Below are 15603 nucleotides of genomic sequence, written 5' to 3'. Positions count from 1 at the left end.
TTTTTACAAGGAAAGTTAGACAGGAACTCTCTGAGGAATTTGAGAGCAGAATGCCCCAGAGCTGCCATGACCGGCAAAGTACTTATGGTGCCAGGGATATACCCTAAATTGGAGGTATTCTTTTCATGATATGGCTGTGATATATCAAATGCTACAGACAGAGTGTTGGAAAAGTGTCAAGATCTGCCTGCTGAAAACGTACTGTCCACTGTTAAAGATTCTGGACTTGGAAGAAGAAGCTCGAATTATGGACGGGTCCTTGGACCATTAGGAAACCTCCAGCTTGGCTCAGAGGGTATTATGTTTCTGTGGCGATACAAATGCCTCTTTATCCAGAAGAACTGCAAAGGGGTTTTGATACAGATGTATCTTTAACTGGTCGTTTTGGCGGACAAGCCTGCCAAGGTGATACAGAAAAGGTGCTTTTTGGTGATTGCTCCATTAGGGAAATTAGGACATGTGTGCCTTGGATAAGTCACTTAATACTATGTGAATCAGATCCGGAGATGAAAAAATCTCTCCCAGATACGAACATACAGTGAAGAACATCTGCATATTAAATATACGGGATTGGATCCCTTTAAAATGAAAACATTAATATCAAACAGAACCCATATGCATTATGTCCTCCAGGAGCTCATGGCCATAAACATAGAAATGCTTCCTTCGACACCATCCACAACAATTGTTACACAGCAGAAATGATCATACTTTTTCATTACAGTAACATTGTTAACCACTGAAACGAGGAGTACATTCCAGCCTAAAATTATACAAACGTAACTACTGACAAAACCAAATATATCTGTGTACCAAAGCACATCTTTCTCTAAAACAAAGCGGAATTAATATGATCTTGTTGTGTACACATTGAGAAAACAGACAATTTCAATGTGTTTAAGCACTGCAGCAATCGATAAACATGTCTTAAAGTTTCAATATTGGCACATTTGTCATGAATAAGAGAAATCCTCAGGTGAGGATGTACCCGTAAGTGCCCCTAAAGGTATCTAAACGTTTCAATTTGAAGGACACAAACCACTGTCAGGAAAATTCATTATGAATGGCTGAAGCTAAACATGCAGGGCTCACTTCATATATTCCAGATATCTTGCTCAGGGTGTGTGAGATGTGTGGCAATACCACATCTCTGCCTCATGTTTGAGATCCAGCATTGCATTTCCCAGGTCCCCAAATAATTTTCACTTGAAATGCTATGAAGTTAATATTGCAGGAAGCTATTCTCATGATCAGTTAGTGCTGTCCTTACAACACCCCATAAGGAATTACTTTGGGACAAAATTATCTTTATGTACTGCACTATTGTCTTTATTTTCTGCCAGGCAAGTGGGGTGGTTTAAAAATGTATGCTAGCTGTCCCCATTTGGAGAACTTAAGAGATGGTGTGGTTTTTCATATAATGTCAGAGCAGGCAGGCGCTGCAAATGCCCCCTTGATGGTGGGAAACTGTCCCAGAATCCCAAGCAAGATAAACATATGCAGAGGATTCTACTTCTGCTTTCTCCACGTGCCACTCAATGTGAGTGAGACAGCAGGAGGGCGTGAGAGGAATCCTTGCTTTCGGCCCTCTGGCCATGATTAAACCCTCACAGTGGTTCCCATTGTTGACGCACAGTGTCACTCATGGCTCAGTCTCTGCTCATTAGCTTGCCTTTGGACTTCAGGGATAGTGCTATTGAACCTGTGACATAATATGTTAAGATCTCCAGAGAGGATTCTCCTTGCATTTGAATAAAATGCCATCGGGACTCAAACTGTGGGGTCCAGGGCCAAAGCTAAGTAACCTATGGATTTGGACATGCATGGTGGCTCTGTGTCCTTAGTGCCTGGTCCTACTTTGGGATTTCTTCTCAGAGATACCATAACACTCCCAAGTGAAAGCGCAGCATGTAGCGCACAACTGAAATCCTTGTTTATTTTTGTCTAAAAGTTGAATATTCTGAACGATATACCACTCATATCAGGCCCTTCTCCTGGAACCCCCCCCCCCCCCGGTCACACTGAACATGGAATCAGGCTGGTTTGCAAAGGTAAATATTTTTTATGTATTAAAGATTTCATCACAACAATCTCCAACGGGGTGACAGAACACTGAATAATAACTTTAGTACACTAGGAATAGGTAATAAGCAAAACAAATGCAGCACAGAAAATAATACTTTTGTGTTGGTTCGGATCAGATAGCACTGTGGTTAGCAGTTCCCCATGCAATACCCCTCCACCCCCCAATAGGCAATGTAAAGAGATATGAGGAGAGAGCAGGTATTCAGGAACAGTACAGATCAAACAGTGTCTCACTTCCCCTTTCCCCCTTACACAGAAAGAGAAAACAAAGTGGGCTTTTCAACTGTCAGGATGACTTTTAAAGTGGCTGAGCAAGAGCTCTAAATGTGTGGAAAAATGCTTCAATTATTCTAAATTCCTACGGGAGCCGCTTTGAACAGTTGCACACAATCACCAGCAATGATCTAGTCCAATGAAAACATTTGAGATCTTAAAGTCCATGTCGGAATCAAATGGAAGCTATTTCACACGTGTAAACATTTCTCAAATGAAAATTTGCGGCAAATGATAACGGGAGAATGCATGGGTTCTATGGATAGATATGGATGTTGGGTACAAGTAGGAGTTGAAATTCCGTTTCTATAACACAAACTGAGGGAGTTATAGAGGTTTTAGTAAAGGTTGTTTTTGCGAGATAAGCGCGAGAATGGAAAGAGGCTTCAGTTTTAAAATCTGAAAAATATTGACTAGGACTAGAGCATCCAAGCTAAGGCACCAGGATGGCACAACTTAAGAGTCAATGGTGAGTCGCGACTCAATCCTGGTTCCTCGCTGTCCACCTTGGAGCGCTAGGCTGTTCACTTGAATGAAATTAATAGCTCAAAGTTGACAAAATGACTAGGAAAAGGATGCTTTTACAGAGAAACAGAATAAGATTTCACTACGGATTTAAACAATATTACTGATTATGAAAGTAAGGATAGTTCAGAGGTTAGGAGGGGACAATATAATGCACAGGAATCAACAGTTTCTAGCTTCCTGTTAATACTCACAAAACAATGGATTTAAGATTTTGGACCGTCACAATTCTGGACCATTGAATCGGATCTATCAGGGACTGACAGCTGGGCACATCGAACTGGACGGGGTCAGCAAGGTGCTCTGGTCACAGCACGGCACAGGACGGCACTGGATCTGCTCTCCTAGTCTGTGGGTATTTGATCAGCTGGATGGTGAGTTCCTCAGGCAAGCCTAGTGGTGGCAAGCCAGAGAATTTCTGGATACTGGTTCAAAAGGCCTTCTCACATCACACAGCGCTTTACTGAGTGGGGAGAATAGATGTGAGTATTGGGGCCTTGCTGGAAATCAATAGTCTCTATTGTTGGCAAGAGATTTGGAATCTGGATCTGGAAGAATATTTAACCCTGGATGTAGGAAGCTGGATCAGAGTGCTTCGCCGGAATCAGGAACGTGGCTGGAATTGTGAGTCCTTATGTGATCTTAGCTATCTCTATTTATGCCTTAAAAATGACATCACAAAGGGGTGTATGGGCCGGCTTGGATAAGCTTGCCCCTGTGAAAGGTGATTGGGTCCGAGTCTACTCTCTGCCTTGATAGGATGAGAGAAACAGAGTGTCATCTTTATGGTACAATTTTATGATGCTGAGAATCCACCCCTAGCCACTGGAACACAAAGTCTAATTTTGGCAAAATACATATTTACACATGTGCAACCTCTATAAAAATCACATACACAGATTGCATATTTTATATAGCAGCTATTCCTCAAATCCCCGTAGCTGTGGGATCTTGTCTGTGCTTTCTACATAATTATGCCCTTTTCACTATGAACTGACTTTCCAATTTTTCTGAAAATGTCCACAAGTGTGCGTGTTTAACATAGGGATATGCGTGTAGATTTCCACAATTCTAACAGTAATACATTTTGCATAAAGTCACATATCTTGCCATTCCTGCCCAGAACATGTTACACAGTTCTGCCGCCTCTTCACACGTGCAGCCAGAAATTAAATTAACAACTCTGTCATTTTTATATTTTTTACCAATTTGAATAGCAAGTTATAAGTCTTTTAAAAAGTGTTCTTTGTTCATGTTTAGCAACAGATGGTTGCTTGGCTCCACCGGATCGGTGTTAAAGCCACATCATTGAAAGATGCAAGGCCTACTCTGATCACATGCCATGACGTAAACCCATAGTGTTTTCCAAATGTTGACATCAAGCGTATCTAACCCTTCTGAATGAAAGTTAGTTATTTTTTACAGCTTATCTTATATGTTATGTTCTTCTGATTTTAGGTCTCTCGATTTAAAGAAAACATCTATAACAAGTGTTGGAGAATTTTGAGAGAGGAGTATTTTTGATCACTAAGGAATATGTTTTCAATGTAACAGTGTAGCCATAAGGAGAACAATATATTTGACTTCATGTAGGAGATTTTTGGGGGTTATATCTAGTATTTTGTGGTATTTTGTGGTATTGTGCTATCGTGCTATAGTGGTATTTTTATAGTGGTGAGACTAATTTCAGAATACTGCCTAAAAATAATTTCCCCAGGGTCACTAACAATAAACAAATACTGTCTTAATACATGTCTCAGCTCTCCTGTGATGTTTTATTTACAACATCATGCGTATGCCCTTTTGACTGTGTTTCAACAAATGTAAAGCATGGAAATAAAATACAAAACATTCAGTCAGCCTCTCGAAGAAAAAAAATGTACTTCAGTTAACTTTGCTTTAAGATATTTCTTGCTGCACATTTATCTCTCTATACATGTCAAATCAATGAGACTGAATGCACAAGAAATATACTGAAACTAAAATACCTTTTTGAACTTGTTCTTCATCATAGACTAGAATTATGCAAGTCACACGGATTGACATATGTGCCCACTTTGTGATTCACACCATGAACAAGGTTTTAGTTGCGATAAAGTACAACAAAACTGGCAGGAAATATACACTCTGAATAACAGCAAAACTTTGAGAAATATAAACACAGTTTTACATGCACATTTAAATTTGTTTCACTAATGCAGTCCCTAAAATGAACTGAACTATTTAAGCTATTTTACATAGTTTCAAACAGCCACTTCAAATGCCTCAATCAACAGATAATTACCTAGGTTAAGCTAGTGATATTCCCAGACTCAGCTTGGCCGTGATCCAGGTTCGTTCACAGCTAAGGTCACTCGAGTCTTTGCAGCTCTCAATTGCCAACCCAGGAGAGGGAAAGCCCAAGAGATAGCCTATTGCTCCCTCCATCAGTGAGTGCAAGAATAAGAAAGTCTAGCCTTGCTGCCTCAAACCCTTTTCATAAAACCCTGTGTCACTCAAGAGCATCTCCCTCTGACAAGATCATCACACTAAAACATCACGTGATTTCCTCTGTGACTTTTAGCCGAAACACACACTGCATTGCTGAATAGAAAATGATAGATCTTTCTTGCTTTTCCTGCTTCAATACAACGCAATGCAATGTCTTTCGGAGCAGATCTTCACATTCCTCAGCTTACAACACAGATCCAGCCTGCACGTTTAAACCATTTTCCTTTTCCATTTTCAGAGCATCCTGCATTTCGCTCAATCTGCATCCAGCTTATATCATGGACTAATTTGCATTAAATGTTATTATTGGAATCAGTTACATGTTAAATGGGGTTGGGTTAATTAGTATATCACTTTCATGTTAGTATTATTTTTTAGTGCATCTCAGCCCATTAAAATAGCATCATGGAGCAAAGTGATCATGTTCCAGCATATGGTGTGTGCATTGGCATCTATTTAAATTCAGCCTGAGACTCATCCTCTTGAGTCCATCAATGAGTCTCACACCCTTGGCCCTAGGTAAAGTTCAAACCCTCGCCTTAATGTGAATGGTGAAATGCGGAGTCTAGATGTTCACATGCAGTGCCTACATTCTTCCTACACCTCCTCCTTTTTTTCTGCTTTTTTGACTGAAATCACTGCAGGAAAAAACAAACATGCCATAATCCCAATAAACCATATCTTAATAATCAAAAATAAATAGCATGCAAATGATAATATTTATACATGAGAACATTACATATTTTTTACCTCTTGATCACCTTGATGATCTGTTTTTTTTATTTATTTATTTTTGGAATTCTTTTTTGGGGGGATTTTATTTGGGGGGATTTTTTTATTAAATATTAAAGAAAAACATTGTCACTTTCAGAAAACATAAGTCCACAGAACTGTGCCATTGGCCTCAGTCAGATGTAAGAATAAGTAAAAATCTTTGGATTTGGAGTGCGTCGACCTGAGAGTCAATACTAACAATGGAAGCTGCTAATCCCAACTAGATCCTACTCCAGCTACAAACATTTTCAACATGTCACTTATCGATCTGTTACACTGTTTCACTCCCCCTGAAGAGGACGGCTGGAAAGAAATGTGTAGTTACCTCTTCACACACAAGATTTTCCATTTTTTTGTCATTAATGCATTAGTGAAATGACTTCCACGGTCTGACTCTATTCTTTGAGGTAAACCAAATCTTGAAAAAATATGATTTACACATAAAGTGCCTGCCGTTTGCGCACTGCAGTCTGAAGCTGGAACACTCTCCACTCATTTAGACATTAGACAAACTACTTTCAGCATGTACCTGTTTCCCCTTGCTGATCTCATCACGAGCCCAACATAGTCAACTTTTAAATAGACCATGGGAGTGTGAAAACCCTTTTCAATAATGGTGCTCTGTGAGCTGGTGACACATGCTGAAACTGTGCACACATTAAACACCCTCTAGTGTGGAGCTCAATATCTTGGGACATGTTTGGCCAATAGGCTTCATCTTTTAACATGTCCAAAGTTTTCTGTGAACCTCTGTGTCCTGCAGTTATGCTATTGTGGGCATGGTGTAACATCAATCCCCAAAATGACAATGGAATTTGGCCTTTCATGGGTTCTCTAATCATCAGTCCGTCTTGTATTCTAATTCCCTTTTTGTTTTTTAAAGCACCCTCAATTCCTCTTTCCCTTTACAGTCCTCTTCAGTCAGAGGATTCTGTTCTCCATCTATCAAATGGTTATAGAATGGGCCTAAAAACATCTTCCTTTTTTCCCTTTTATCAAGTCTTGATCTAAAGTATCAAATCTCCATTGTGCCACAACCTGTTCAACTGGAATTTTGGACCGTGTTATCGCACCCACCAGTATTTCAACAAGCAGATGTTCAATAGGATATAACTCCCCCATCATAGCTCTAATTTTGGCTAATTGATCTGCCTTATCATTTCCTTCCTTAACCTCACCTAGTATTTTCAAATGACCATATATTTTCCTCCAATGGATTATCGGGTCATTTTCTGACAAAGGTTTGTCTATAGCCTGTATCATCTTGCAATGTTTAAGTGGTTTCCTGTTACAGGTGAGCATGCCCTTCACCTTCCGGCTAGGTAAATACTCCACAAAACTATTTTGCTCATAATCAGAATCAATTACTAGAACTATTTATTTGAGTCTATTTCTAATGTTGTAGATAGTGCCTTATAGTGACCAATTCTGCTACATATTTCTTATTCATAATTTGAGCTCTTTTTCGGTATCATTTTCGACATGGTATGCACATCCATCTACACACACAGTTGGTAAATCCTTACTTGTTTCTTCGTTGACTGCCTTGAGTGGGGATTGCTCAAATTCATTAAATCTTGTCTCTCACTCTGTGTAATCAAGTGCACAGACAGCTGCAAAATCATGTAACGTTGATAGTCCTTGAGCAACTGGGCTCTTTTTATTTTGTCCATATCTTACTTCTACAGGAAATCCCTGAAGTACTAATGTCCAGGAAGTAATTCTTGAACAGTCCAAATTCCCTGATCTGATTCTCTTACTTTGAAAAGATTGCAGAGGCTGGTGATTTGTTTCAACAATCTCCCACTCCCCTTGAATTATGGGGCGGAAATTATGGTTCTCACGATCTCCACAGCCCATCGTGTCAGTTTGGAAATCCAAAAAATACTAGATATCAAAATTTAAAACAAGCACAGTGATTGCCAATGCTGAGGAGCAATAACGAGAATTAGAGAAACAGTTTGAGATTTTCAAAACTAATACATTAACCAGAAAACAAACAAGTTACAGAAAGTCATAAAAGAGTTTAAACCGGAACTGTTATATCCTTACACAACAGAGAACTATGTGAATTCTCTCAACAAATCAGCAACACAATCAGGTCAAAGAGCAGGAGGAAGAAGAAAATGGGTCTCTTTTTGGGTTCCAGCAGTAGTTCATTAGGCAACAGGTCAGGATACAACTATCAGCCGGGAGTGTTCAACCAGTTTGGACAACCCCTGACGCCCCCAATCTTCCCGCATTTTTTAGGCAGAGGCGGCCAAGGAGGAAGCTGGTGGCCACCGCCATGGAATATGCCACCATACACAACTGATAACGACCAAGACGCTGCCGCCGGTGACTTTGAGAGAGACCTCTGCGGAGCATCTCCCCATTTTCAATCTTCCAAACATTAATCTAACAACAGCACAAACTTCGGTATTGAGTAAAGGTCTGACCTTTGTACCCACATCAGGCACGGATTGGCACAAAACCGAGATGGAAGTATGACGCTTCCTACGCATAGTAAGACTTTGCAACTTCTTCCTTGATAGAGAGACATCCGAACAGGAAGCAGACACAGGTTTACACCCCAAATCTTCCTTTTGCCCCTCGGAAAATCAAATACTGAGTGATTTAAAAACTTTTGAGAAATGTATCTTGAAGGACTACACAAAACTAATTAATAAAAAAATGCCCATCAGACATAACTGTACGAAATCAGAGAAGGAGGCGCTCACACAATTAGCTGCCAGCCATGAGATTATGATCAAACCAGCAGACAAAGGGGGGCATTGTCATCATTACATCAGAACAATATAAAACCATTGTCATGACATTGCTAAGTGATGAGGAAAGTTATTGCCCCCTACGGAAAGACCCAACTAAAGAAATGATACCCGAAATTTCAGAAATAGTTAAATTTGCTCTCGAGAGTGGCTGAATAACAGACAAAGAGTTGGCTTTCCTTACTACATCTGATGGCCATACCCCTTGTCTGTACGCCCTACCGAAAGTGCATAAAGATGCAATCAATCCACCGGCCGCCCAATTGTATCAGGGTGCGGGTCCATTCTGGAACCACTGTGCAAATTTATAGATGAATTCCTTAAACCAATGATCAGAGAGCATCCCCCAACTTGCTGCCCTTGATTGCATCCACAATTTTTTGACTGAGACGAATTTACAATCTAGAGTCCCACCGGCGTTCATTATTGAACTCATGACTTTGGTGCTTTGTAAGAATTTTTTTACTTTAAATAATTAATTCTGCCTGCAAACCAAGGGCACCATCATGGGTGCAACCTTCGCTCCAAGTATGGCCATTCTATATATGGCAGCCTTTGAGAAAAAACACATTGCAAATGAAGACAACACATGGTGAGAGGACATAAAATGGTGGCATCGATTTATCGACAACATCATTTTCATATGGTAAGGAAATGAAACAGAACTGGGAGCATTTTTCTTGTGGCTGAACAACTGGGACCTAGATATTCAATTCACAATGGAACTTAATAGGGAAACTATTCCCTTTCTGGACTTAAAAATGTGCCACCTGGATGGCAAACTTATGTGTAACTTGTTTAGGAAGCCCACAGACTGAGACACACTGGGCCTCATTACGTACCAGTAATCCCTTACCGCCCTATTACGAGGTCCTTCTGCGGGTCCTCCCTTAACGGCTGGTAAAACCAGCTGGTAAGGACGGGACCCACAAAGGGACTTCCGTTATTACTGCCTTCCCCATTCCCATTGAGCTCTATGGGGGCTAAAATGGGAATGGGGAAGGGCCATGGTGAATGGGGAATTACCGCCCCCGCCAACCTTGGAATGGGGCGGTAATTGCCATTCACCATGGCGGAATCGGTAAGGTTTTAGAGGCAACCATGGTGCTAATAGTACCATGGTTACCTCCAGGGTCGTAATGAGGCCCACTGTTACACTTCACAAGTGACCACCCCAAGCATATGAAAGAAAATTTGCCATATGGGCAATTTCTGGATTTGCGCCGAAATTATACTCAACTGGAGGACTTCTACAGCAATACGGCAGAACTAGGGGAGAGACTCAAAAACAGAGGATACCCAAGGAAACCTATAACGACATCCAAAATGCAGGCTATGTTTACGTCCTGTGAGCTGATTTTGGAACCACGGGAGAGCCAAAAAGAAGAGCAAAAGAATAGACTAACATGTGTACTTACACATGGCCCGCATATATTCGCTATCAAAAACATAATTCGGAAGTACTGGCCTTTGGCAAAACTTAACCTTCCGGAGGAGAATGAACCGCGTTTTGCATTCAAGAGATCCCGCAACATTTTGTGAATTTCTGGTACATTCCAATTTCACTAAGGCAACTCCACCAGGAGGACCGTGGAACCTTATACCTCTAACAGGGCACTTTCCATGCAGCTCTTGTGTGGCTTGCAAATAAACGAAAAAGATGCAAAGCTTTACCTTAGGGAATAAGACCTGGGTACTTCAACATTTCAGCAATTGCAAGTCCACACAAGTAGTGTATTGCATCAAGTGCCCTTGTGGCCTGCGATATGTAGGGCAGACCATGCGCAGCTGAAATACCCACATCTCTGAGCATAGATCAAGAATTCTCTGTAAGAATGAAACCTCACCTTTGGTCCAACATGTTATGCAAATGAGACACACGCCTGATGAACTCCTATGGTGGTTACTTGAACAAGTCAAAACCAGCCCAGGAACACAACAACACCTATTGAGACTGGAAAGCCGCTGAATCCATAGATTGTACAGCTGGGACAACGGGCTCAATGAACAGTATATACCACCCTAGACATAACAAGCAGTGCCTGCCCTTAGTGTTAGAACTAGACTCCTTTCAGCTGAGCACATTCACAGTTAACACAGGAGCACTGCTTCTCCCTTATTTTTGACATTTAGGCATTTTACTTCACTTACACAGTATATATGCCATCCAGTTTAGTATGCCATTTGACTTACATTGTAGTTTCGCCAGTACCATCCAGGCTACTCTGCAGAGCCTTTTTCACTTTGCTAGGGGCGCTTGTCCCACCTATTTATTTATAGGCACGTTGTGTCCAACTACTCAGCAAGAGAGAATTCACTGAGCTGAGAGAAAACCAAGGGCAAGACATGATTGCCCACAGTCCCGCAAGCTGGCTTCTGTATACTGCAAACTACGAAGCCATCGGTGTTCTACACCCTTTCCTGCACGAAGGCGGGGTCCGTGATAGACTCACAGACACACACCCTAAGCACTGACCAATTGGCAGCGTGAAACGGAGCCAGCACCCCCCTTTTCCACCCCTTTTTTTCCACAGTTGCCAAGCAAAGAGTATCAGGAGTCGGGTTTCGTTCACAACGCCATTCTTGCGCAAGCGCACCTCAGACTTTTTTGCCCACAGGAGCTGCCGAGGAAAGAGTGACTCGCAGCCCCTGCAGACCGGGGATGACTTCAGTTGATTGCTTTGTCAGATGAACTTTAGGTAAGCCTGCCGCCTGGCCCACATAGTTGTGGCCCCCGCCCTCAAGGGAGATGATATATTAGTAGACACACCATATTCATTTATGCCTCCTTGTAGGTTTGCAATCAAAGAGCCAGCACGTCGCAGCCTCGTACACTAACGCACATAAGAGGAAATTAGAAGGAACTTGCAAGCCCCGAAATCTCCAATAAGAGCAGTGTAAGGACATGTATAGCATTTTTGCCACAATATAATAGCATTTTAGCCATCATACAATAGCATTTTGCCATTATGTAATATAGTATTTATTTTTTTGCCAGTATAATATATAGTGTTATTAGTAGCATACAAAGTACACAGCTAGGCCCTATTTAAAACTGCAGATATTCAGAACACACATAGAAAAACTTAGTGTGCTGCCAGGTTCAAATACTGAGATGCACCATGTATTTTGGATGCTTCATGTATGAAGACTACATTAGAATGCATAACTGACTAACATTATTAATATAACTACTGAATGCTAACTTTTAACATGAGAATGTAGTCTTCTATGCAAAATGTGGTGAAATCCATGTTTTAGTGGTACTATTTAAAATTCATTTTTAAATGCACACTAGTGTTTTATTCATTTTATGAGAACAGAAAATATGCAAGATGCAGGAAGCAAAGTGAAACAGTAACTCTGGACCTGAAGCTTTCATTGTTTGGAAAACGAAGGCTGGCACAGGGCACATTCTTTTTAACATGATTGGTAGAAAATGTAGGCAGACAAGCCACGTCAATAAAGGGACAGGTAACAGTTTTCCTAAGAAATAGAAATGAAGAGAGCAGTTAGTTCATGCTGGGCTGAGGAGACAGACAGACAGAGTTTCTAGGGGTTAGAGCGCTGACTGAATCTAATCAGTTGGTGCTCCCCCACACAAATTTATGGAGGATTTTTGTGCTGACACTGGGACTGCAAAAGACAGCGAAGTCGTGTGGGAATCAGATTATTACTGGTCTTGGTAAAGGATTTGTGCCAAGTGAGGAATTTGTATGCTGTGCGTGTGGCTAAGATTTTTGCAGTGCAGAGAAGTTAGAAATCATTGCATGTTTATTTTTCTCTATGTTCAAAATGTGGGAACATTAATCCATGTTTACAAAATACCTGTTTGTTCTGTTTGTTATTTTATATTGCAAATGATGTAAATAACACATGGTAAGATCTGGTGACTTGTAAATGATATGCCATACAAAAAGCATATATAAAAACAATTGGGATTTTTGTGTCATTCATGCATCTGTGAATTATTTACATAAGTGAAGTACAAAGGGGAGGTTCATATCAGTGCAGTAGTGCATTTACCAATTTACCACTGTAAGAAAAATAGCAAACAAGAGAAAGTTAGTAATAAACAGCTACAAAGTAGAGGGTTGTGTGCAGTGTGATGAATGTTTCCTTCTCTGCATGCTGATGGGAAGGGGGTGTCTAATTCGACACCCACTTCAGCCGTCAAGTGGCACAGCGAGTAGCGTGCTCGCTTTGACATCCGTGCAGAGCTTGCTAACGCAGGTCCGCATCCCGTCAGGGCCAAACTCTGCCTTTCATCCTTCCGAGGTTGATAAATGAGCACCACACACCGTGGGTTATAATAAGCAGCGCTCAGATACCTGAGGGTTCATAGCGCTATATAAATGCTAAATTATTATTATTTATTATTTACATAGGTTACTGGATGTACATAAGCCAGTAACACCAGCCACAAACTGTAAGTGGCGCTATGAATAAAACCATTGGGTTCTACTGGATGTGCTAAGTCTGGGGCTCTCTACTAGCAAATAGAAAATATTCTAATGGAAAGGAAAGGTTTGTTTTTATAATGGGGTTATAGTATATAAAAAAAGAACCATGCTCACCACCATACCACAGGAATAAGATAATTCTGAAAATACTGCAAAGCAAGATACCACTAAATTACCACCAAAACAAGCTAATAAAATAGGGTCACTAAAATAGTATGATACCAGGCCCACTCTAAATGTAAGACTAAGATACCGGTAAATTACCAACAATATTTCTATGGTAAGAAAATACCGCCAAATCTCGAATTTACCCCAATAAGACAAAATCTCCTACTGCAGCACTGAATGGACAGCACCGGTTAGCACCCGGGCTAGTTACAACCAGGGATCCATGGTAGGTTTATCTATACTTACCTACACTTTGTGTCCTTTTTATAACATATTGGTCTAGTGAACTTTTGAGTGTGGAGACCAGCAAGAAAGGGTAGAAAATTAATTAGCACATCCTATTTACCTCTGCTTAGGTTCAGGACCTTTTTTTATACATGAGCCAGATTCTACATCTGAACTGTGGTTTACCCTATTCATGCCAGTTGTTCGGGCCATTCTGCACCTGGCCGCCCCGGCGCCGCGGGATTTGATATGCAGCCTCAATCTTACGTCTCCATAGATTGTCCTGCCCCTCTAGGTAAGACATGTTTCTGCCTATAAAAGGGTTTTCTCTTTGTTCATATGCAGAACTTACCCAGACTCATCAGCATGCATGTCTTTAATCATGTCTTCATGCATGCATTTCGTCATTATGCCATGTACCACGACTCAAGCACATTCTTTTCTTTCCCCCATAGGGTACTCTGACTCTGCCCTGATGAAGGTGGTAATATAAGTTTCTTCCCAAGACCACCGAAATGCGGATTGCAGCAAGGGGGCTTTTCCGGACCCCAGGTTGGGCACACAAACAATGGTCTGCCTGGACTCTATACAACACCTGGGAGCCTATTGATATATTGTATATACTTTACCCCCTGCACGCTTAGGCAGACCGAATGAGGGCTCTTTATGCGATCCATTAATTGGAACACGAGAATTTAACAGTAATATTTACTTGACACAAGAATTGTGGATTGTGGAGGGCACTTCAAAATAAAGAAACCTTTTCGATAATTGGTTGCAGTCTCCTTCCGGGTTATTCATACTTTTACTTATGTTCAAGGGGTTTTTTTCTTGGCTAAACCCACAATCTGGTGAGACGCGACCATTTGCATTAAACTAATCACGTTTGAAAAACACCTAATCTCAACAAAGCTGATGTCGCCATGTTAGACCAAACAGCTGCAGCCAAGAGTTTCTGAGAAAATTACAACATCACACAGTCACCGCCACCTGGCCTAGCCACCAGACGCTGCAAATCTATTTACTCTGCTCACCCACACCCATCACGACTAGAAACACCAGATTAGGCACCCGCACTGCACCACTACCCCAAACAAAAACATCAAAGGCACACAACACCCACCTCTTAAATGTGCAGTACTGAGCATACACTCCCTACCTGCACATGCCCTCGAGATAAATGATCTACTATCCACACTTAATCTGGACTTACTATGAATCACCGAAATCTGGCTAATGATGCCTCCTGCACAGCCATCGCACTAGCCCTACACACAGGCTACACCATCCTTAGGCAAGATAGATGTTATAAGATTGGAGTGGGAGTCGCCCTTATCTACAAAGACTCACTGTCCATTAGACTAGCAGACCATAGTACATGGGGTGGTAATGCTGATATCCTATCAGCCAAGCTTACACTCTCCCCCAATAATCTAATCAATACCGACATCCTATACAGACCACCTGGACTCCCAGCGGACTTCCAAGAGCACCTCTCCCATCGGCTCAGCAACAACATTAAAAGGTCCTCCAAAATCCTTCTATTAGGAGACTAAAACTTAAGATACAATGATCCTAAGGATAAATCCGCCACAACCCTAGCTAAAGAACTTGCAGACTTAGGTTTCTCCCAAGGAGTCCTCACCCCCACTCACTCCAAAGGCCGCACCCTTGACTGGGTCATGGATCACATCTGTGCATCCAACATTACCTCAAACACCGCCCTTCCATGGACGGAGCACACGTGCATCGAATTCGTCATCCCCACCAACCCCAAAACTAAGACTCTCACCCACGCACCACCTGCCACAATAAGAAGTTCTAAAAAACTC

General features: G+C 41.3%; 1 protein-coding gene across 1 annotated transcript in view; it reads right to left on the bottom strand.

Moving 5' to 3' along the window:
- PLXDC2 (plexin domain containing 2) overlaps positions 1-15603 on the bottom strand; it is a 1961518-nt gene that overhangs the window by 923131 nt on the left and 1022784 nt on the right. The gene's annotated exons all lie outside the window — the stretch shown is intronic.

This window comes from Ambystoma mexicanum, chromosome 2q, assembly GCF_040938575.1.
Source record: "Ambystoma mexicanum isolate Mex_15411 chromosome 2q, UKY_AmexF1_1, whole genome shotgun sequence".
In the NCBI taxonomy this organism is placed as follows: domain Eukaryota; kingdom Metazoa; phylum Chordata; class Amphibia; order Caudata; family Ambystomatidae; genus Ambystoma; species Ambystoma mexicanum.
The sequence above is the reverse complement of the archived record's forward strand: the minus strand, read 5'-3'. Positions and strand labels throughout refer to the sequence as shown.